The sequence below is a fragment of the Arvicola amphibius genome, chromosome X (assembly GCF_903992535.2).
Source record: "Arvicola amphibius chromosome X, mArvAmp1.2, whole genome shotgun sequence".
In the NCBI taxonomy this organism is placed as follows: Eukaryota; Metazoa; Chordata; class Mammalia; order Rodentia; family Cricetidae; genus Arvicola; species Arvicola amphibius.
Window position 1 is genome coordinate 131791567 of NC_052065.1, and position 25377 is coordinate 131816943.

Here is a 25377-nt window from a genome sequence, read left to right on the forward strand (position 1 = left end):
GGAAGGACTTGCTCTGTTTACTCAATTATTATAGGTTTTGGAATATCACATGTCTAGACAGTATGTCTTAATTTATGCCAGAAAACTTACATTATAGTTAGTACAAAATACAGAAATGGGAAGTGCATTGATTTTTTTTATAGTTCTTGGAGAATGGATCAGCTATGTCAGGAATAAGAAAGTTGTTTCTGTAGTGTGAGAGAACTAGCTTTTCCAGAACATAAGTTGGTATTTAGCATATTATTAAATCTAAACTCTGATACATTTTCTAAAGGCACTGTATACTATGCTTACATGTTTTAATGTTTTTAGTCAACAGAATCTTCTCTGTCCATAGTTCTTGTAGGGCCCTCTACAGTTGGGATGTGGGGAAGCCAGTTTAGTTGCTGAGTTTTAATCTTGTCTGGTTGAGGTTAGACTCATCTCTGAACCCTGGCTTCTTTTCCATCTGTTTACACTGACAGCTCTTCCACTGTGAGCCTGTGTCTGGACAGTTCTGAGGATTAGAGGATGATGCTAATGAGGGCAGGGCCAGGGCTTAATCCCTGGGTGGTCCATTAGTGATGTTCTTTCCCACAGTCAGACTACACCTCTCTGTCAAGTTTGGTTGCATACACATATGTGCTTCAGGTCATAAGGGGTAGGGCAAAGAATAGGAGAGTATAAATCTTGCCCTTAATGTGGCAACTTGCTCCCCAAGTTCAACTATTCCTATAGGAAATTAGTCCAAGCTTCATCATTACATGCACAGGACAGCACATTGTCTCTGTGTGGGGCTGGCTGCATTATATTTTAATCTAATAAACTGAAAGTGAGGCCAGTTCTCTGTCTTGTCATTGCAAAAAATTGTCCCTTCCTTTTTAAAGATGTATTCCCCCCCCCCTTTTTCTGAGATTTATTTTATTTATTAGATATGCAGTGTTTGGCTTGCATGTATATACCCCTGCATGCCAGAAGAGGGCTCCAGGTCTCATTTTAAATGGTTGTTAAACCACCATGTGGTTGCTGGGAATTGACTCAGGACCTCTGGAAGAATAGCTTGTGCTTTTAACCTCTGAGCCATCTCTCCAGCCCAATTTGACCCTTCTTGAAATTATACATTTTTGTGGATTTTCATTAATTCACAATACATATTCTACCTAATAGTTGACACTTTAAACTGTTTAACGGAGTTAGAAAATGTGAACAGAAGATGTTAAAACATGGAGTAGACATTTACTGAGCCATTACTAGGTGCTCAGGATTTCCTGGGACTGATATATCAACTAGTTCTTATTACAAACAAAGCCACTTACTCTTCACTCACTGTCTTTGACCATCCAATGAGTAGGTGATCCATGATAGGCCAATAATACCTAATAAGCAATGAATATTCACCTACAAATACTGCAACTCTTTCAAATTTCAAAGATCATATAGGTTTTCTGAAATTGTTATCTTTAGATCTAGTTAAGGCTACATGAACAATTGCTAGGGTGGTAATAAATTATTGACTAGGTCCACTAACTTTGCTCAATATCCTCTTTACATTTCTCAGCCACTCATTCAATTTAGTTTCAACACTTTCCTGGGTGTAAGCTCCTTTCATCACTATGGTACATATTAGTAGATATCCTATATAAAAGGGGATAAATATATACATGTCTAAGGAATGTAAACATAATATCCCCATATATATTAACAACCTTAACTTGACTGTTAAATATTACTTCTAGGGTAAGACTCCATTGACCGTTCCTAAGATCAACAATCATGGCAAGAGATGCCTGGGTGATTTCTCTGTATAATGGAAGTACAGTGGCAACAAAACATGATAGGTTCAGTAAAATCAGAGCTCTGGAATGTGCTAGGGAAGAGCCTTTCACTTGTATATTAAAGTGCTGTAGCAATCATCTCCAAGGTTGTCATCGTAACAACGACTGAGAGAAGTACAGATTTCTCCTACCATATGTGACCTATCACATACATTTTTGAAAAAAAAGGAAATCTACATTTCTGTTATTAAGACATATGTGATAGTATACTTCTGGAAATGTGAATTGCTTTTGGCTAAAATCCATGCACTAATAAGTAGACTTAACTCTAACTGAGGTTGACATCTGTTGAGGGATAAAAAGAGAAAGGCAAACATAAAATTCTCTCCTGCATTTACACTTTAGCAACATTGCAGAGCATGGTGGCTGTCTTTCACAAATCATAGTCAGAATCAACTGGGATGATGAAATTACAGTTTTATTTGGGAACTGATATGTCTTGTAGATATGGTGGCTTCATTATTGAAAATGGCAAGTGGCCAGGAAGATTTTCCTGATCATTGTTTGCATAATACTCATTAATTCCTACAATGGATATTTTTCTTTAAGACCTACAGAATTTCAAGAAATGTGGCAGATGCTGAGATCTAAAAGAAAATCTGACACCATGCTTACCCTTGAGGAGCAGAGCCTCCAGTACCAGTGATAAAATTCCTATTGTAAAGAACTAAATAGAAGAGAGAGTGTGTATGTGATGGACATCTCTGATGTGCAGGAAGTGATAAATCAAGAAAAAAGCTCTCAGGAGATCTAGTATTGTTGGAGTCAGGGGTGGAAAGGGTGAAGTAGAAACATTTGCATCAAGAGTGTAAATACTACTGATTTAAGATACTGGCCTGAGGTGTGGCAGGGGGCAGAAAGAGTTTCACTGCCTGGTGAAATGTCGACAGTGAAGGGCAGATTTGAAAACTGAAGTGAGAGAAATTACCATAGTAGAGACAAACAGCATTGAAGAGCTCTTATCTTGTGATGAACATGAACCATCAATTAGTACTTAAGTCATTTAGACACTGACCTTTGGGTTCAAGTCCTGGGGCTGACATTAGCTTAACATATAAAACTGAACTTGTCCTTCCTTGTTCCAAATCTCAGCAAGGTTATTCATATGGTACTTCATATTTTAATGAAAACAAAAGCTTAAAACCTTGTTTCAAAAGTATGCTCATTCTAGATCATTTTAACACAGTTTGAAGTACCATGTGCATGCTAAAATCATTATATATATACATATATATGTATATATATATATATGTGTGTGTGTGTATGTTTATCAACTGTTATTAAACATACACACACACAAACACAGAAAGAGAGAGAGAGAGACTCACATCCTCATCCATCATTTCTAAATTTTACATTTGAGAATTGGAAAACAAGAACGCATATAATTATACTTTTAAAGAGGTCTATTTGGTTTGTGTGCACACACATGAGTATATTTCCCATTCATCATTTTTACATTCTATATTTGAGAATTGACGAACAAGAACCCATATAATTATATGTTTAAAGAGGTCTATCTATTCTGTTGGAGATAAGTGTGGCTCTAAGTATGTTGGGCTGATACTCTCAAATGATCCCTTATGTAAGTTTTCAGAGATTCACTTTGAATGCTCTTGCATATATGCATATCACAGATATGAAGAATGTGAGTCAATTCATCAGTCTCATGCATAATGATCAGACAATGGGTTATCAACTGGGTTCTGACAAACATAAATCTTGTGGGCTTGTCTTCTTTAGAACAAAAAGATCACAGCACTATGGAGGTTTAGCACATAGTTGGGCATTACTGTGTATATTCACATAATTTATGATCAGAGAAGTCCTATACACAGTTCTCTTGAGATTTGTTTTACAAAGAGTTTCCAAAATGTGTTTGGCCAAAGAACATACTTACTTGGGATAATATATCATGGGATATTGAATGGGAAAATTAAGTTTGTATTTCAGAAGCCTTGTCTCTATAGGTAGTTTGAAAAATCCAGTGCTCAAATAAATCTTATCTAGTCTCTAGTGAGAATTCCTGAAGTAAGCAAACTATCTTCAAAGGTCCTGTGGAAAGTAAAGAAAACCGTGATCATGAAACCATAAAATATCTTCTGTATTTCTTTTACAGTCACATTCTAAATAATTCCCTGAATTGCAAACATCCCCTGGCACATCCCCCATTGAGAATAAGGAACACCTAAGTGTCATTCCCTCTGGATGGCATAGGCAATTACCTGCAATCTCCAATGTGCCACAGCAAGGAGGCAGGCTGCGTACCCTGTCCACTCATACATTAACAGTGAAACCCACACAGCATTGATCTTCATAAATCTCTAGTTCGTCTCCAATCAGCTCTGGTGAAAGTCAATTAATGATAAAACAGCAAAAATTACTTCTCTAAACAACTATATAAAATAAATGGTCTTTATGCTGTATGGATAGCTACAATTGGATGCAAAGGATTTCAGAACTTTTCCTCACAGTTCGGAAAAGTTGATCAAGTTTCCAGGAACCCCTCCCTCCAATAATTTGAGTAAAATTGTAAAATCTCAGAGGAGATAACTGAAAGCCACAGAAATGATTACTGAAAACCTCTGATAATCTGGTAAAACTTGATGGTTATCAATCTGCTTATCATTTTACCATTGTAAATCGTAAAAAAATATCTTAGTTACTATTATCTTGATATCTTTAACCTTGAAAGGAAAGGGAAGAGATTAGAGAAATTTTGAAGAAATTAATGTAAATATGTTTATGTGTAGAGTTAGGCAGACAGTATCTGATCCCAAAAAAAGGTTAAGGTAGCAAAGGAGACATGATATGATATGATATGATATGATATGATATGATATGATATGATATCTTAGATGTTAAGCTGTTTCAGCCTGTGTTAGTCACTACTGGGCATCTGAAGCACAAAATAAAGAGTTGGCGCTTTCAAAAGAGTGGCCTTGAAGCCTTTAAAAAGTAACCTAGGCCGGGCGGTGGTGGCGCACGCCTTTAATCCCAGCACTCGGGAGGCAGAGGCAGGCGGATCTCTGTGAGTTCGAGACCAGCCTGGTCTACAAGAGCTAGTTCCAGGACAGGTTCCAAAGCCACAGAGAAACCCTGTCTCGAAAAACCAAAAAATAAATAAATAAGTAAATAAATAAATAAATAAAAAGTAACCTAGGCAATTGTTATCACCAGGCCCATACAGCAGAGGTGTTATCTACAGTACTACTAGCAGTACACTAATAAAGTCAACAAAAGGCAAGCACAGCTAAAAGGTTTATTTAGGTTTTTCCTTGGTTATAATAAATCCTGATTCATATACTAGTTTATTGCCATACTTGTTAGTCTTTTCTGTACAGACAGAAATCAACAGTTCCGTGTACTGTTATTCACATAAGTCAGTTCTAGTTTGGGTGTGCATCAGTTACACTGAGAATTATACTTTAATGTTGCCATTTTGCCATCTTCTCCTTTAAAATGTATTTTATTTATTTGTGTGTTCCTGCATGATCATATGTTCATGCGTGTGTGCCTATGAAAGCAGACAAAGGAAAAGGGCATTGGTTCTCATGTAGCTGTTGTTACAGACACATATGGGATGTCTGGCTTGTTACATGAGTGCTGGGATCTGAACTCCACACTCATAACTGCAGAACTGTCTCTCCAGATTCTGTTCAGTAACCATTGAGAAAACTGTCAAAAATCCAGAGTCATATAGCTGATCGGTTAAAAACTCAGGCAAGCCACATACCTTTGTTCTTTTAACAAATGTTAATTATGTAGCTATCATATGCCTAACTCAGTTTCTAGAGGGATAAGTCAGAGGAGATCATGGCCCAGTCAATCCTCACCGTCTGGTAGGAAAATTCACAAATCATTCCATTGAAATGTAAACACGTTGGGTTTGTGATTGAAGTTCATGCAGCATCCTGTGGGGATACAGATGAAGGACTGAGAAAGTGCTTGGAAGCAGCTCTCCGTGTCACAGCAGGAATCCCCTGATAAACTGTGGGAGTACAAGCCATTCAAGAGCGCCGAATAAGGCTTTCAAAAAGCACTAAAGGAAGAAAGCAGGTGCTGTGCTGCAAGCAACGTCTGGTACTCAGAGGCTGCTTATGAGAAAGGCCATTTTCTACAGCTGAAGAAGAAAACACCATTTGTGAGTTAGAGGAAAGAAAATATAAGAGTAGGTGCAAGTGCCAAGGTACTGGAACCCCAAAATGTGCACCCTACTTTTGATGTTTAAGTGAAGAACAGTGAAATGTGGAGAACTAAGATCTGAAGAAAATTAATTTATTGTACAAAGATATAGGTTAGAGTTAAGGAGGAGTTATAATGTACCCCTTTTAAATGGCTTCCAAAGAAATAGACATCAAGTCTGATTTTATCTGACTAATCCTCTGCAGACTTTTGGGTAAATGTCAGCTTATGTAGGAGTTTCCCAAGCATCAAGCTGATCCCTTGCAGCTTGATGTAGTCTTGAATTTTTCTAACATTTAATCTCTTGATATCTCTCCATACATTTCCTTCCATATTACTCAAATATGGTATAAGTCATGACATATAACACTGATATTTCAGGTTTTGAAAATATTTTTTCATAGACATAATTTTTCTTTGGAGTATATTTTCATCAGAAAAAACCCATAAGCATAGTAGGGCTATTTTATTCCTATGGAAATGATGCATGTCTCTATGATAATGATAGCTATGTATAAGCTCCAAACAGTAAATCAGTCATCCAACAACCACAAAGTGTGCATAAAGTTAAAATACTGAAGTAGTAAGTTCTTATGTAGTTGCTTACTCTTTGCAGGACTAAGAACTAAAAACATGACTCATTTTAGCTAGAAACTAAAATAGGATACAAATAAGTTTTTTTCTTAAAATTCTGACCTAAGCTAATAACACTTATTTACAAGCCCAACATTTGGAGTAAAAAAGTAAATAATTCTTTCACAGGAAAGCATTTTGTTTGAAGAATTTATAACTGTGGCATACTGCATGTCATTACAATTCAATGTTTACATATAATATGTTTATATGGATGACGACAAATATGAGAGAATTTTGCTGAGCATGAGAAAGGAAGAGACAACCATGACTAAAAGAAAATTTCAGGGTTTTTTTGTATGTATCTATCTGTGTGTGTTGTGTGTGTATGTATTATGCATGCTTATGTGATGTAAGTTCACATGTGTATGAGTGAGAGTATGTGTGTAGGTGTATGTGTAAATGTGTGCAGGGGCCTGTGGAGGCCAGAAGTTGACATTATGTATCTTCTTCAATCACTTTTTAAATTTGTGCCAGCGTTTCCACTTGATCTCAAAGCTTGCTGATTTGACTTTTCTAACAAACCAGCTTGGCATCGGACCCTCTGTCCCCACCTCCTAAGCCCTGGGAATATAAGCAAGCTGCCATGCCTACCTGGCTGCCATGCTGGTGAAGGGGATTCAAACTCCAGTCCTCACATTTATGCAGAAAATAAGTCTTCTCCCCAGCCCTTTGAAACCTTTCTCTCAGTTCTCATCCTTACCAAAATTTTAAGTATTTTTGCTTCTTCTCTGTATCATGTTCTTACAAGTAGATTCTGCATACTTTGAAGAATATTTCAGAAAATTTTAGTGGGTTTCTTCGCTTATCTTTAAGCAGGTTCATAATGCATGTGACAATACTCTACATGAAAGTACTATGACATTTATGGCAGTCATGGAATTCATTCATACCATTTCTGTTTTTGCAGTATCATGCACTACAGCATGAGTTCCTGGAAACCTGTGGATAGTGCATCTCTTCTCTACTACCTTAAGATGTTTGTTACTTCCAACTTGAATTAGGTTAAAATTGAATTTACACAGTGTTGTAGAGTTCCAGTCATGCAGTTGATTAACATGTGGTACTTAAACAATGATGCAAGGGCAGTTGATTAGCAAATCAGACTTGTAATGTACCTGCTTTAGGTATATGTATATGTACTTCACACACACAATATAATCATATACAGTTTAAAACCTACCTATTTTCTAGAAGGGATTTAATTTGATTAGAACAAGTTTGTAGACATTTTAAAAGGGAACGGAACTATCACTTTTAAGCACTGTAGAACAATCTGCTCATATAGTGTTATAAATATACCATGGTATCTGTTTTCAATTAACCCCCAAATGAGAGCTGCTCTGCAGCGACAGAGAAGAGAGTAACTGTGCCCTCCCTGCAGTGATATTGTTCTGGTACAGATCCTGCTGATGGAGCCCCATGGAAAGTACAATCAACTGTGTCTGATAATTTTCTCCTGGTCTTTGACGATAGGTGATAGATTTAGAATGTGGCTTCAACATTTGAAAACTGTCCAAGATGACGAATCAGAACAATGGACATTGAAACGTTTGATCAGAGTAATAATGTGGTTATTAGTTCAAAATAAGAGTGATGCTCTCCTGCTGTCAGAAAGAATACCTGAAAAGGGAATTTTCTGAGGGCATTGAGCTTGAGCAAGGGCATTGTTAAAATAGTCCCTCCAACATAAATGGTGCTAGATAACTAGTTGTTTTGAAAATATCACAACCTAAAGAAACTTCAGAATTTCTTGTGTTAAAGTCCCAGAGGAAGATATGTCCATAGGAATTCCATTCTAACAGGAGTAAGAAGCAGAGGCAGAAAATGACAGTGAAGTGGAGCAAGGCATGCACTCTTAAAGCCTGTCAACAGTGACATGCTTCCTCCAACAAGGCTCCTGTCCTAAAAGTTTCAAAAACTTCCCAAACAGCAATACCTACTAGGGACTCAGAGTTCAAGTATGTATGTCTATAGGAGACATCCTTAATTTAAACTGTTAAACTCTCCTTTCACAAAACTTCAAGTGCTGTACAAGTAAGTACTTTTCATTACTTCTGTAAGCATTTTTAAGTGATCCTTTTGCTCTGTCCCCACTTTCTCACTGTGGAGGGTGGAGGTTCCACATGGGCAATTTCAGTTTTTTTTATATCATTAGGCATTTCCAAGAAAGCCAAGGTAAATTTTTGTCACACAGGGTAAGAAAACAAAAGGGAAATAATGAAGATATAGAGGATACATGATATATACTATTTTTAAAAGGTCATCTTTATGTTCAGAAATAAACAGAACATAAAACATAAAACAGCCAAGTTCAACACAGAAACACTCATGCCTTCTTTCTGAGAGTTGAGAAGCATGAGAGATATTTGTTCTTCCCTATTTTTGTCCTATCTTAGCTTACTATCACAGTGGGAAGAGACATTTAATGTTTTTCTTTGGCTAATAATCACAGAAGTTATATGACACCAAGTAACTAGTGCAATTGGAGTTGCTATTAATCCCGACTTGACACATCAAGTCATAGATGTATTTCGTTGCATGGGTTTAAGAAATAACACTGTAGAATTATACAACTAAAGAAGATTTCTTTAATTTTCCATAAATATGTAAGCAATCCAAAGCTTTAGTCATATGTCAATGATGGAGTAAAATGTCTGCACTTAACACTAAGGTATACAAAGGATACTAAAAAGCAAGACTATATTTTAGAAAATAAACCTACAAAGTAAAGTTTGCTTCATGCAGAATTTTAGAGTTGGAGTACCTGATTTCTTCCCTCAAGGATTGCCCTTATGCTTGAAATAATGAAAGTTGATTTTATTTAAAAATCACCTCTGGGTGAGGAACATAAGTCCAGAGAAAACTTTGTATGAGGATGAACTCATTTCTGGTGTCAGTAACATATTACCCAAGCTATTACCAAGATTTGGGTTCCCAATCTTCCTATTCATTCAGGCAGCTCGTTCAATAGTATTTCTTCAAGTAATGTGTTAAAAACTAGTCACATCAGGGAAATTTACTTTGATTGTTGAACTACTAAACAATAAGTCCTCCAAACAACTCAAAGTGTAACTCTAATCATGAGCATTAAATATTTTATTATAATGATAGGGTTCACTGTAACTTTTACTCCAAATGCTTAGCATAAAACTACATTTTTGCATAATGACCTACTACTCTAAATGATCTCAAATGACAGGAGGACATTTTGGTAACAGGTCAAGAGAGGATAGGATGGATGGTCATATCTAGTGATGAAGACCTCACTATAACGTAGGCAGGGTTCACCCATCAATCATTGTCTGCCAACTGGGATTTGTTTTATGTTGGTTTTCTTCTTTAGACCAGTCTTTGTGTACAGCCTAAACCATATAAACATTTTGACTTTCCAGACTCAGTCACCTAAATGCCAGTGCCACAAAGCCCAGCTTATATAGGAGCTTTTATTATAAAAGGAATCCAGAGTAACACTATGTATCACATCTCATCAAGAGGCCAAAATTAAAAAGTGTACTCCACCTGTAAAAATCCAGGTATAAACATAGACTACCTAAATGGAATATATTGAGCCTCTTCAAGGGGAGGCAAGACGGGAAGGAGAGAAGTGATAAAGAAGCTTCATGTCGGGGGGGGGGGGGTTGATAATCTTTGGGTGACATTAGCTCTAGTAGCTGAAGAATGGGTAGTCAAAAGATGATTCATTTTACAAACTTGGAAGAATTATCTGCCAAGGAAACTAGAAGCCATAGTTTTGTGGATAAGAGAGAAAAACACTACAGAACCCATAAAAACCTAAATTGAATCTAGTCCTTGAGCTTCTCATACAAATGGTGCAATAAGAGGATAAAAATACCCTATTGAATTCCTGTTTTTTTTTTTTTAAAAAAAACTACTCTCTGCTTATGACATTCAGAACCTAAGAAAATATGTTCAGAGATGATGCCTATTGCTAGGTTTGTAGTAGTTCGTTCAGCTGTTGATGTAAATGCCAAACTGCCAATCTATAGTGACTGGCATGTACTCGTACATTATGAACTTCTAGATTACTAACATTATTGACTTTAAGCAACAGAGAGAAAGAGAGAGAGAGAGAGAGAGAGAGAGAGAGAGAGAGAGAGAGAGAGAGAGAGAGAGAGAGAGAGAGAGTCAAAACAACCCCCAAGATCCAGCAGTTGCACAAAGGTTTTTACCTACGGTTATAAGTGACATATGGCTTAATAATTGGGCTGCAAGCAATCAAGAAGCTATCTCATGCAATATCACTACAGCTCAGTCCCCAGTGGCTATAGCAGAGATGATTAGATATATTGAGTTATTTGTGTCATTTCAAAAAAGAAAACTCTCATACATATTGGTGTTAGCTTCCTCTCTCACTTCATTTCAATTTTCAATAACTAGTGTCACTACATGTAACTGTTTCTTCATAATGAAACTTCATGTCAAACTGAATTTGTCTTTCAAGTGAGAGCATAATGTGAAACACTCAGAAATTCAATCCATGAAGTACATTTTCTTCTAGAAAAATTGAACATACATATAGTTCTTTTAAAAAAGAATAAAAGGGTCAAAGGGTAATAAAGACAAAATTGCTACATTTGAAAGTTTGTGTTTTTGTCTTTGATGTCATATAGGTCCACAGAAAGAAATTTTCCGGTAATCAACATAATTTTATTAATGGAGATACCACATGTAGAGAGAATGATTTTCAAGGGATTACAAGATACCAAATACCCTTCAGATGAAGCAATTTGATGCATTCTAATCCCTTTGATGATCACGTGGCCTATACAAAATTATCAATGTCATGATGAATTCTCATTTTGCTATTTGTGCAAAATATTAAGTGCTCAAAAGTTCTAAGGATTTAGACACAATCATGTTAAACCTAATTCTTAAAAGTATCCAGTTGTGTTCCTTGCTTTGGTATGTAGGTATTAAATTATCTCTTTGGTAATTCACCCACATGAAAAATGATTGAATCAGGGGGATTTTTCAACATACTGTTGAGAGCAGAAGTTCTCTAGTGCTTTTTACTAGTATACATTACAGAAATGCAGGTTTATTGATGCTTACAGCTCTAAGAAGCTAAGTAACAAGGAGTCCAAGAGGGGACTCATGCCTTCCTGGGAAGGAGGGGGGGAAATAGAATAGATATTATGGGTGGACTGGGGTCAGGTGGGGCATGGGGATGGGAACAGGAAGCGTTGTGTGTGAGGGGGACAGAGGAAGAAACTAGCAGGAGAGATGACTGGAATTGGGGAAGGGCATTTTGGAAGTGAGGTAGAAACCTAATGCAATGGAAACATCCTAGAAGCTACGAGAGCAACCTTAGCAAAAACTCCTAGTAATGGGAGATATGGAGTCTGAACTGGCCATCTTCTCTAACTAGGCAAGACTTCCAGTGGTGGAACTGAAACACCAACCAGTCACAAAGCCTTTGTCCTACAATCTGGCCTGCTTGCAGATGTGCTGGGGTAATGGCGGTATAGAAATTGTGGGAGTGACCAACCAATGTCTGATTTGACTTGAGGTCCATGCCACAAGAGGGGGCCCATGCCTAAAACTGCTTGGATGGCCAGAAACTAGAGACATTGGGTAGAACCAAATATGACTGGCAAAAAAAAAAAAGAAAGAAAAGAAAAGAAAAAAGAGAAATAAAAAAAATTGAAATGATTCCTAATGATTCTGCTATACTTGTAGACTGGAGTCTAGAATAATCATCACCAGAGAGAGGTTTCATTTTGCAACTCATGGGAGCAAATGTGGAGACCCACAACCAAACACTAGGTGGAGTTTAGGGAAGCCCACAGATGAGGAGGAAGGGTTATAGGACCCTGACCAGTCAAGGATGCCAGAAGAACATTGTAACATGATTAATAAAAACCCAGAGACAGATATTGGGGTTCAACCTGAAGATCAGAAAAGCAAAGCAGTGTGCCACTGGCTCAGCGTTACCTCAGTCCGAAAATGGTGATTATGCCTCTAGGAATCCTCAGAATGAGACTGTGTCTGAGAGCTGTCTTCTTCCATTTTATATTCTTCTCTACAGTTGGAATTAAAGGCATGCACCACTACTGCCTGGTTTCTATGGCAAACTAGTGGCTACTGGGATTAAAGGTGCGTGTTACCACTGCCTGGTCTGTAAAGCTGACCAGTAGGGTTGTTTTACTCTCTGATTGTCAGGCAAACTTTATTTATTAAAATACAAATGAAGTATCACTACAGAATATGGCTCACAGAATCAACTAAGCAGGGCTCATAGGGGCCCACAGAGACTGAAGTGACAATCAGGGAGCCTGCATGTGTCTGACCTAGGTCCTCTGCATATATGATATGGTTGTATAGCTTGGGCCTCTTGTGGGATTCCTAACAGTGGGAGTGGGGATGTCTCTGACTCTTTCATATACTCTTGGTATCCTTTTCCTACTACTGGGTTACCTTGTTCAGTCTTGATACGAAGATATGTGCCTACTCTTATTTCATCTTGTTACATCATGTTTGAATGATGTCCCTGGGAGGCCTCCTATTTTCTGAAGAGAGGGGATGTGGATCTGGGGCATGGAGATGAGGAAGGCAGTGGGAAGAGATGATGGAAGGGAAACTGCATCCATGTTGTTTTAAAATTTTGTTAAGGAAGATAAAGGACTCAGACAATATTAATCATGGCTATCTTTTAATTCAGTGAATTTTATTAGTGAATTCAGCATTTCAGCCTGTATCATCTACAAATAATGCTTGGAAGTATGTTAGTAGTTAACAAACGTTTTCTTTAGAAGATAAAACAAATGCAGTGTGTGTGTGTGTGTGTGTATCTCTCTCTGTGTGTGTGTGTGCACATGTGCTTTTGTGCGTATGCATTGTGTGTGTTTCTGTGTGCCATTAAAACATAGGCTCATTATAAGAAGGTAAAGTGAGCTATTAAGATGAAGCATTTTGGTTTACTTAGGTGAATACATTAGTATTGGAGACTCTGTAATGTCTACCCCTGTAGACATACTGTAGTGTCTATCCCTATCTCAAAATTTTATTCACTACAAACATAGTTTTAAAACAACTTAACTCTGAAAAAATTCACGTCATACAATTCACATATTTGAAATATACAGTTCAAGAGCATATAGTATATCCATGGATTATGGCAATAATCACAATTGTTTTTAGAACACCCATCAATCCCAGAAGGAAAAGTCACTCTTCTCTAGCATGCTCTGACTACTAATATACCTGCTATCTACATGGAATTGGCTTTTCTGGGTATGTCACAGAACTGGAATCATATAACATGTAATGCATGCCTTATTTCACTTGGCAGGTTATTTTCATGTTTTAGCATGAGTGATAAATACTAGCTAGTTCTAACAAAAAATATGGGGCAGAAGGCTTTACTTCACTATATTTCAGCTGTATAAGTAGGAAGAATTAGATAGCATTTTAAGTATATTGAAAAATATTAAAACAAGTAATGGTAACATGATATATTTTGTTACTTAAAATAGTTATATTGTATTCTTCATTGTCAAAAGCATCTGATGTATTTCATCACATCTTAGTAAGATAGTGTTAAGTGTGAATGGTGCTTTCTATTTTGCTGACTGTTCCTCCTACTTGCATGATAAGAAGTGTGGGGGCTATCATACCACATATCTAAGACTTCAACCTCCTTGTTCTTACATCTTGGCAGCTTCCTATAATTTTACAAAATATTTTAGTATGGCAAAGTCACTTCAATTACATAGTCATTATAAGTTTTTCCAAGGTTGAATATGGATCATTTTGTGTTCATTAGAGCACAAAATTAGAATTTTCATTGCAGTAACTGTAAACACTGTTGGCTCAAAGGATTCAGGCAATTTCTCATAAAATCTTGCATAACTGATAATGGATATTTCCCCTGTTTTCCAGCATATTTTAATTTTGGGAAGCTAATTTCTGATTCCTCTTTATTGGTGTGTTTCTTTTGGCCCAGAAGATGAATCAGTGATTCTTTTTTTTTAATTGATGGCATTGTGTACAGTATATGAACTAGTGGGCACAGATTAGTACCCTCCCCATATCCAGGAGAAAGAGAATAAAGTATTGCTTCATTTTTCTCAGTTTTAGCCCAAAGTTTGGCAGTTAGACCTGAACATGTCTGGAAAAACCATCTGGCACACCTACATCTGTTCTCACATTTGCCAGTCAGGATTTATCAAAAATCAATGGCTCAAAAACATGAAGATCTTGAGAGGTGCTAATTTGTGGCTAAAAAATAATTCAAATTCAGCACCATTTGGTCCTCATGGAGCATGGCTTAGTTTTTGGAAATTCAATGTATCTGTTTCATCTTGATATCTCTTATCTTCTCTGTTAAAGAAAAGCAAAGCATGGAAATGATCTTATGTCTAGGGAATTTCTTTTTCCTACCTTTTCATTTTCAAACATTAGAATATTGCCAAGTGAATTTAGATCCCCCAGTGCTGTTAACAGCACTCACACATCTCTGCTCTCTTCCCAGTTACCAGGATGTCCTCAGCAAACAAAAGCATATAAGTCTATTTGCCACCTCTCATCCCTTTTCTCCAGCCTTCTGCCCGACACTCAAAGTCAATCACAAATGAAAAATCCCTCCAATCCCTATCCCTCCCTGCCAGCAAAGAGGAAATGGCATTCATTATTCATTTCAACGTTTTCTCCTTGCCAAAGTATATTCTCTTGGTTCCAACTCAGAGCAGCTCATTGGCTTTCAGGGGTTCAACATCCATGGGTGGAGGAACATGTTTATTATGGGAAGCACAGATTTTACTGACAGATTTTTGAAACTATAGCAAGCAATTGGATGGCATTGTTCAGGCGTTAATGTCCTTTGGCTAATGCTGTGTTCATTGTTATACAGGTACCATGGATAATGCACATAGACATTTCTAAGACAATAAACACATTTATAATTTACATACTAAATCCTTTGGGGAAACTTATGCCTCAAATTTATTAAGATGAACTGAATCTATACTATTATGATCAAATTGTAGGGATAGAATTATTACATTTTGATACCATTAGACTATTTCTACCAGAATTTGTAAATTTAGATCTAAAGAACATTTAATTTTATATTTCATAATCCTGGCACAAGGAGTTTAATTCTTTAAATTAGTTAAAGATGGTTTCTGCCAATAAAAATCATCCCACAGTGTTGCCTCTAAAGTCAGGTTTATGATGTGAATCCTAAGAGGACGAATATTAAACTCAAATACTATTCGCAGAAATTCAAAACTATAAACAGAAAATTATATCTAACTTGCTAGTAAATAAAATCTAAACATATCATAGACAAAGTAAGTATGTAAAAAATCATAGTGTGATTTTTTTATGATTTATAAATCATAGTTATATTAAAAATAATAACTAAATGGGGTCTCTCAAATAAAGCATAGAGGATTGAAAAGATAGTTTGACTATTAAGAAAACATATGGTTGTTTGCCGTGTAGTATGGAGATAATCTTTGCTTTAGTGACATTGTGTTCCCTGTGATAGAATCCACAGTGTAACAAATATTCCCAACCACAGAATCTCAAATCACTCTAAAACCAAATAAAACCTTATTTGATTGCACATGTTCATTGCCCTGGTGGGTATCTGGACCCCAACAGAAGAAAGAGGTTTTGGTGGGCTCTTCATAGGGAGATATAATTTTGTGAAAAAAAAAATTGTCAAAATGGACCTAAAACATAGACTTTGGCAATTAAAGCAGATATTTAAGATCAAATTATATTTTAGACTCATTTATATTAATGTTGATAATAACACTGGGAATGATGAGGAGATAACATGTTGCTCTGAACACTTTGGAGACATATTTCCCAAGATGGTGAATCTATTCAATACTTAATTTGGCCACGAGGGCTCTGACATAATCACAGTGTTAATCCACTGATGCATTCACAACTTAATAGCATTATTTAAAGGACTAGGATGTAGGACATTGGTTGGAGGAAGTAGGTCACCAGAAGTTCATTAGGAGCATGCTCTTGAAGAATATGTTGTTCATGGCCCCTTTCTGCATGTCTCTCTCCTGAAGTCTGCTGTAGAATGGGCAGCCTTCTTCAAGCATGCTCTTCCAGCATGCTACTTCAGCATTGCTAAAGACCCACAGTAATGGAACAGCTGACTAACCAGTGAATAATCTTTCCTCCTTGAAGTTCTTCTCTGGTATTTGGTCATGGCTATATAAAACTAACAATTGAAACAATCAAATTATGTTTTAAAAAAGAAGTGAATTCAATATTGTTGTTGGATGACCTTCAAGAAGAACAACTATAGGAACTCGAAATACAAAAATCTCTCATTACATATGCTTTGATTTGTGTCAGGGACTTAATGGCTAAGCAGAATGATTAAATTTTCCAGAGAGCAAAAGGAAAATACTATGATAATAGAATTTGTGGAAAATCTACTCCCTTTCTTTCTTTTCCTGTCCTCTCTCCACATTTAGCAAACACCAATTTTCTGACATTAAAGGTGAATCTGTTTATTTAGGAGACCAGTGGTTTTATATGTCTCCACTAGATGAACAATTAGTAGCACAATCAAGGAAGGTGCTGTTTTTTTTTACTCTTTACTATGGAGGGTTTTTATTTGGGGGGGCGCCCACTATCCATCTCTCAAATAAGTCTCACACGGAGACTTATTCTTTCTTATGAATTCTAGGCCTTAGCTTATCTTGTTGCTAGCCAACTTTTCCTATCTTATCCCATCTATCTTTTGCCTCTGGGATTTTCCTTTTCCTTCTGAATATCTTACTTTAACTCTTACTCTCTGGCTTGCTGTGTAGCTGAGTGGCTGGCCCCTAGTGTCCTCCTCTCCTTGTTCTCTCTTCCTTCCTCAATGCCTTTTTCTCCCAGATTTTTCCTATTTATCCTTTCTGCCTGCCAGCCCCGCCTATTTCTCTCCCTGCCTTGCTATTGGCTGGTCAGCTTTTTATCAGGCATTTAAGACAGGCACAGTAGCACAGCTTCACAGAGTTAAAACAAATGTGACATAAAAGTAACTCACCTTAAAATAATATTCCCCAACAGAAAGTAGTCTGCATGACTTGTTATAATAAATGGAGATGTGTGAGGCTTCTCTTCTGCTAAATGCTGTAAGAGATGCTAAAGTAAGGAAGTGCGCGCCTACCTACAGGGGCATAAAAAACATAAAATGAAGTTTTGAGTAGCACAGGCTCCAATGTTGGATTTTGCTGGCTCTGGTACTTTCTCAGTGCTAGTTTGACCAAGTTGCTTCACCTCTTTTCTACCCCTCCCATTTTTCCTCAAATGTGTCATGAGAATTATGCTATAACACACCTAATAGGATTATGATGGATATTAAATATGTTTGATCTGCACAGTGCACTTGAAATAGTGTAGCTATCTGAGTGTTTCCTGTGACGATAATTTCCATTGTCGAAATCTACAGTTTGTTAAATGGCCAGCACTCCAGACATGGTAGCACACCTGGGTTTGAAATCCAATTAGTTTTTAGCCTTGGATAATACCCTTTTTTCACCCTTAGTTTTCTTATTTAAAAAGAATGATAATGTTTGCTTTGTATAATTGTTGTGTGTCTTATCAGTGAATTTACTAAATCACTTTTTATGTGTATAAACAGCCTTGTATGTGGCAAATTCTGTATAAATATCTATTGAGTATACTGGAGGTTTTCCGAGTGATAGCTGGTATTTTCTGTCTGACCTGGCAGCTCTGCTGCTACCCATGCACTGTTCATTATATCAAAAGTAAGTTTGGAGGAGGGGAAGAGGAATCAAGGCTGAACTAGTCTCCATTTTAGTTCTAAACTTACTGTTTTATAAAAGAAAGTTACAAGGTATGTGTTGGAGCTTTTGCCAAAAACAACATTGCTACATCAAAGCCTCACAGTTCTAGGCACTTTTTCCTCTTCTGAGATAATAAAGGATGAATAGAAATTCTCACACTCTACATCACACTAGTTACAATGAGCTCCCCATCAATGGCAATAGTCACTTGGTGGTACAAATTTATGAGATAGCTCCTCCATCCTCAATCAGGTAACTTTCCTCCTTCAAAGGAGAAAAAGAAGTTTTCACTCTTATTGAGGAGCCATAGAAAATCAATTTCACTGTTCAACTGGGACAGAAGCAGCCAATGGGGCGAACTATGGTTTCCAAATGAATACAGAGCACATGGAAAACACAGAGTAGAATTTATAATTCATAATTATGGAGGATGTTAAAGTCCTTCTTGCTTGGTGTTCACAGTAATCCACTCCCTCCCATGTCATAGTACTGCCAAATTGCAGTGATCTCTCCATTTGCCCAGTGATTGAACCTTACACACAAATCTATATGTATTGATTTTTGTTACTTAAATGGAAGCATATGAGTAAAATAAATATGCTGAGCTATTAGAATAAAAGTGTCAATGTCACATGGAAAACGGAGCTTATGAATTCTTCCCTGATGATCTAATTGAAAAGCACACAAAACATTCAGCTGATGTCCTATGTACAACCATTCTTTCCTAGATAGCTTAAGATACTCTAACTTTGAGGTTTTAACCTCATTTTCTCTAGGGGTTGTGTTTGAGTATTTATGAATTTGGATAATTTGTTTAACTTTTTGAATAATGTTAGCATTTACATATGCGTGATAGTTTTTCATTATATAGAGAGAACTAATATACATTCTAAATAGAAACTGGAACCTTTAATGTGAATATTTAAAATAATTATTGATGTTAATAATATGAAATTCTTCAATAAATTCATCAAAACAAAGGAATATGATAGGTGAAAGGTTTCTTGGTAGCAATATTAATAGCAGTAAAAATAGATAGCTTCATAATTTCCCTATTTAAACAAATAAGCCTTCTACAATAGACCATTCCTCTCATTCTTCCTTTTTATTTTTTTCTCATCTCAGTTTTTCTATTAGATATGCCTGCCCCCTGTATTAGTTATTTCTGCCTAGTTCTCTCCTATCTTTCCTTTTCTTTTTCTAGCTCACATTATCATGCTATACATATCAAGGCTTAAACAGCCCAGTTCTCATAGCGCAATCTGCAGAATGAAAGTACAGATAACTAGGTCTGAGCTGGAAAGATTAAGGAACTGTGAACTACTCACTTAAACCTGATTTTCATGTTGAACACTAAACAGCACTTTAGTTGCGAGAAAAGTTGTATGTGGAATTCCAAATCCCAGCTGCAGGGTGACTTCTCTCATGGGAGAACATGAAAAGTGTTTGTAGCAAAAATACTACCATGTCCCTACTTTCAGAAACAGAACAAATGGGAATATTAAGCAACATTCAAATATTATAAAAGGTTAGAATATTACATAACATTGTTATATGATATTTATAATGACTTCATACATCCACTATTAAATTGTACTTCATTTGAGTAGAAAGACGTTGGGGCAACAGAGTAACCTGTCATTTTTCAGTAGTATTTTAATAAGATGAATTTCTGATGATGGAGGACTCTCATTAGTTAATAAAGAAACTGCCTTGGCTTTTTGATAGGGCAGGGTTTAGATAGGTGGAATAGACAGAACAGAATGCTGGGAAGAAGGGAAGTTAGTCAGTCACCATGCCTCTCCTCTCCAAGACAGACGCAGGTTAAGATCTCTCCTGGTAAGCCACCCCTCATGGTGCTACACAGATTACTAAATATGGGTTAAAGCAAGATGTGAGAATTAGTCAATAAGAGGCTAGAACTAATGAGCCAGGCAGTGTTTAAATGAATACAGTTTGTCTGTTGTTATTTCGGGTTTTAAGCTAGCCATGCGGAAGCCAGGCAGGACGAAAAACAGGCCTGCCCGCCTCCTCACTACATTCTGAAATTATAAATTTGTAAATTATAAAGATGATAAGGGATTCTTAATATAGTTTTAAAGACAAAAAGGCTGTCCAACATATCCTCGTGGAAGCTTTATCTCTGTTTTCCATAAGCTTTTCACTCTGCTCATATACAATACTGTATCTTAAATATAAACCTATCATCAGGTTTAGCAAATCAATACCATAAGTGTGAAATTGTCCCCACTACTCTCCACAAGGGCATTTCACAGTAAAAGCAATTGAGAAAGAAGCTGGAATGGAATATCTTATGAGATAGCCATTTAGATCACAAAAGGGCCATAAAAGTCACAAGCAGTTTGTATGGAGCAAAGTTCAGAATATAACCATACAGGACTTGCTGGGAAGGAGAAGGAAAATTGGAAACCAATTTGTGGTTATAGCTTTTTCTGTCAATTCTGTTGGGATTTAAAACTTGTAAAAGGTAGAAACTTCTGCCAGATCCCATCATGTAGCCAGACTGTGATAACTATCATCATGCCAGCCAAACAAACACCAATTATTTGAAGCCAACAAACTCTTTATTGACTCCAAGCAATTAGAGCTTCTTGGGTTCATTTAGCCACATGATGGGAGGCTTCCACCAAAGACCACTTGTCAGTAGCAATTTTGGCTCTCACCCCAGGATGCTTCATTTCTACCTTTCAAAATCATTTTGTCATAGTTATGAAAGAGTGGCACTGCTCTCAGGTTTCAATACAGACTCCAAAATGGCATGCAGAAACATACTTGACCCGTGCTGTCAGATGAGGAGTGCATCCATTATTTCATGCTCTATAGACCTAGCCAGCCTTCAGAGAATAATAGTAGTAATAATCTCTATCTATATTTAGGGCCTGCTGGGCACCACAAATTTAGGTTCATCATTACTAATTGGCTTAGCAGCTCTATAAGACCTTATTATCTTCTTACAGGGGAGGAAACAGAGTTCAGATAGGCTACTTATTAGTAGTGAAGAATCAAACTCCCAGTAACTTTTTTCTCCGACCTAGCTTCTTTCCTGGCTCTTCTTCCACTTTATAAATCAGGTAGTGCAGAGACACACATAATGCACATTTTACCTCATGGGTCACTCTTGGCATTGAAAAGTTGAGATTTAGTCTCTACATTTTCTCCCAGAATGAAAACTAAAGCTAGTGGATCTTCTGGTTGCATGTGATTCTGTATTTCTTGGTCTAACTCTAAATTAATCTAACAAAACTGTGAGAACACTAATTAGATTGCAATTATTTTAGCAGGAATCTTGATGATTTACTGTTGATTACAAGCATATACATGATCAAGCTCTACAGGTTTTATTTCCATTTGAGTTAGAAAAATTGTTTCTGGTTTCTCTTAAGTTAGCATTTCTCTTTAAGGAACTGTATTCTATTAATGAAGATTTGAAATAAAATTCCACTACTGCTGCAATCAATCTGATTTATTCAAAAAATTAAAAATAAAGTTGCCTTTTAAAATATTATCAGAATCCTTATGTTAAGTGCCTTTAGGTTGAAGTGAAGCTGATGAAGAGTAATAGTGTTTCTGCTGGGGTTGAGATTCACTGCAGTGCTTTCTTCAAATGGAAAACCAAATTGCAGTAGGTACTTTTGTCTTCAGCTTAACTGGCCTCTCTAAGACCAGACAGAAATGTCTATTTCTATGTTTTACAGAATTCCTATGCCCCATGAATTCATGCCTAAAGTATACCAGCCCAAATCCTTAGGCCCAGTCAATATTGTACTTTTTCCTGGCCTACACAACAAAAAATGGGGGAAAAGAGAGTGATATAAAAGTCTTTGGGTTGTTCAATCGGGCTTATGTCTAGCTTCTAGGAGGCACCATAAAGTGAATTGAACCCAAGAGTATAGGAGCTGGAGGCCAGGGACTGCATCAGTGGGTCAACATTCCCATTATATGTCAGGGAGTATCACAGCCTCACACAAAGCTGGGATGTCAAAAGCCAGATGTCAGACAGACCTAAGCCATTCTGACTGTGCTGAATCTGACACTGACCACTCTGTGGCCTTGAACTAGTCAACTTTTCTAAGAGCCATCAGTGTCTTCACTGGAAAATTGGGTTCGGTAAATAGGAGTGATAATCTTCCTCCGTTTCCTCACAAAGTCAAGGTGCAAAGAATAACTATTTTCCCAACGATGTATAGACTGTTTGAATTCATAAGTTAGCATAACACTATGCTCACCACACATTAGCCAAAGGGGTAGATTATATATAACAGTATGCCTAGGCCTAGAGTACACATAAGAGGTTGCCTTGTGAATCTGGAAAACCTCATATTCCAAAGTAAAAGCAACAGGGTCCAGGGTACTTACCATCAATATGCTGAAATAAAATTCCCCAGAGTCTAATAGGAGCCCTTTTGTCTCTTGATCAGCCAGCACCATTGTGAAACTATGTAGCAGCATTCCCTCTGCATGTAGAAAACCAGTGTGCATGTCAAATAGCCAGAAACAATTGGTAACAGTGCCCTGCCCACCAGCCACCGAGTTTCCAAGTGCTTTATTCCTCATTTCTCTTGGCATTCTGACCTTTCAAGTTCAATTACATTGGCCCCAAACCACCTCTATACATGATAAGTAGAGCAGGAGCTCTTTGAGACTTCTGGCTACTGGACTTGGAGATGTGTCATATCACCTTGTGAATCACTGACCTGAAGCTGATGGAGGCTTGAATAATAGAATTTTTCTGGTTCTCTGACCACCAAGGCAGTGTTATTTCAGCAGCTACTGTGCCTGGATTCAAAACTGGAATCAAGGAATCATTGATAATTTTTCCAAGCTACAAATGCATCTTGAGTAATAGATTTGACTCATTTTATCAAAAGCAAGCATTTCACTTGTGGTTTTATTAAGATGGGCATACAAATCCATATTCAAGACATGTTTGTGATCTGCATTTTTGACATACTATCTGCTTATTATAGTACATTGGAATTTAAAGTAACATTTCTGCATTTTAGAGTAAAAATGTTAAGGCTATAATAATTATAATCCATTTATCAGAGTACCTGTTATAAAAACTCTCTTCAAGCAAATGATAGCCTTAATAAACACAAATCATACCAACTAGAATATTCTGATTTGCATGCTTTGCACCATCTTTAGTGTCCATAATGATCCCATTGTCAAAATAAATATATTTTCACAGCTGAGAAAGGAAAACATATTGTTTTTCTTTGTGACCACTAACAAGGTATGCTTTTATCCTGCTCTAGGTACTGTATCACACTGGGAGTGGCTGTGGTTCTTTTTCTGAAAGTGCATTAGAGAATCATTTTTCCGACTTTTACTGAGCACTAGAGTGGAAGTCATTATGGAAAATATCCACTCCAATAAGAAAGGAGTGACGATCACAGTCAGCTCAGCCAGGAAGCAGGCTGTATGGGATATTCCTCTCCTACTTTGGTTTCCGTAGAGTTTTATTTCAGTGTTCTCTGCTTCTGTTGGTGCTGCTTCAATGATGAAGCATATTTTAGGACAGCGGTATCCTCCATCTGGCATGTATGTGGCCAGCTTCACTGAGGTTCAAGAAGCAGACACTTTTCAGACAGATCTTTAACTTCTTGATTCACTGTTATCAATTTTGGGCCTCAGCGTATTTTTCTGTAAAGTGGAGTAGTGAATGGGTGACACATTCTCCAAGTACAACTATAAAAATTTCCATGTAGAATGTTATATGTTTGGATTTTCCCCCAAAGATCAATCATACGAGGTTAAAGGTACCAGCTAGCTTCAGTATGGGCATGTCCTGAGAAAATAATCTACCAAGCATTTCTCACATTAGTTACCAGAGAAGGCTCTCCTTTGTTGTTTGGAGACTTTACAATAAACTACAGCCCAATGTAGATGCCACTGCTCCTCTCTAGGATTTTGAGAGAAAAACAAACTAATTAGCTGCGTATTCTTAGGAAAACTTACTTCCTCTACCTGAGCCTTGGTGTCTGAGAACTCCATCTAAATACACACTGGAGCATTTCTTACCTGATTCCCAACATTAACCTCACACACATTCTTTTTCTAGTTGTGTTCAACTGGATCTAACACAGTTTCTCTCTCTCCAGACAATTAATGCGAAGGTTGGAGTAATTTGTATCAAGTGATTAGCAATTGGCCTAGAGTAGCTTCTTAACACATGCACATTCTTAGAGTGTTGTTAGTGCTTTGCTTTGTCAGTCATTTTGAATCTGTCGCCTTTGTAATCTAAAATTGCATTTAGTAAATATTTATCAAATCCGTGCTATGTATCTTCTTAGGATCTAGAGATATAGACATTTGGTCTGCATCTCTTAGCTAGCTGTGTTTATATTCTCTTGTGTGACAACAGATGATGAGCAGCATAGGCATGTAATAATAAAATTTATTGGAATGTCATAAAGGTTAATAGAGGGAAATAAATTGAAGATGAGTGCTAGACAGGGCTAGGGTGTCAAAGAAAACCTCTCTGGGAATTTCCATCTGAGCAAAGCCTTAAAGAAACTGAGGAGGTGAGCTTTGGAGTGATTTGGGAAAAGAACATTCCAGGAAGAGGAAAAAACATATGCAAAAACCCTGAGACCAAACATTACTTGAGGTGCCCTAGAAATAGGAAAGCAAATAGTGAAGCCAATTGAGCAAGGATCAGGATATTGTGAGAAGAAATAGGAATGTTTGCTATTAATCAGAGTGTAGAAGAGAAGAGTCAGCAAGCTATTGGAAAGATTTTGGCTTTGAATGATTTGGAAGATATTGGAAAGCTTTGAGCAGAAGAATGACATGATCCAATTTACGTCATAATAGGATCATATTAAACCTATCAAGAAAAGACCAAGGAAAGAGGCTGGGATAAAAAAAAAGTGAAAACAGCATGCAGGCTATTGCAATAGTTTTGGCATACAGGTAGTGAT

At 36.9% G+C, this 25377-nt stretch overlaps 1 protein-coding gene across 1 annotated transcript in view; it reads left to right on the forward strand.

Annotated features, from left to right (window-relative positions):
- Aff2 (AF4/FMR2 family member 2) overlaps positions 1 to 25377 on the forward strand; it is a 482794-nt gene that overhangs the window by 390110 nt on the left and 67307 nt on the right.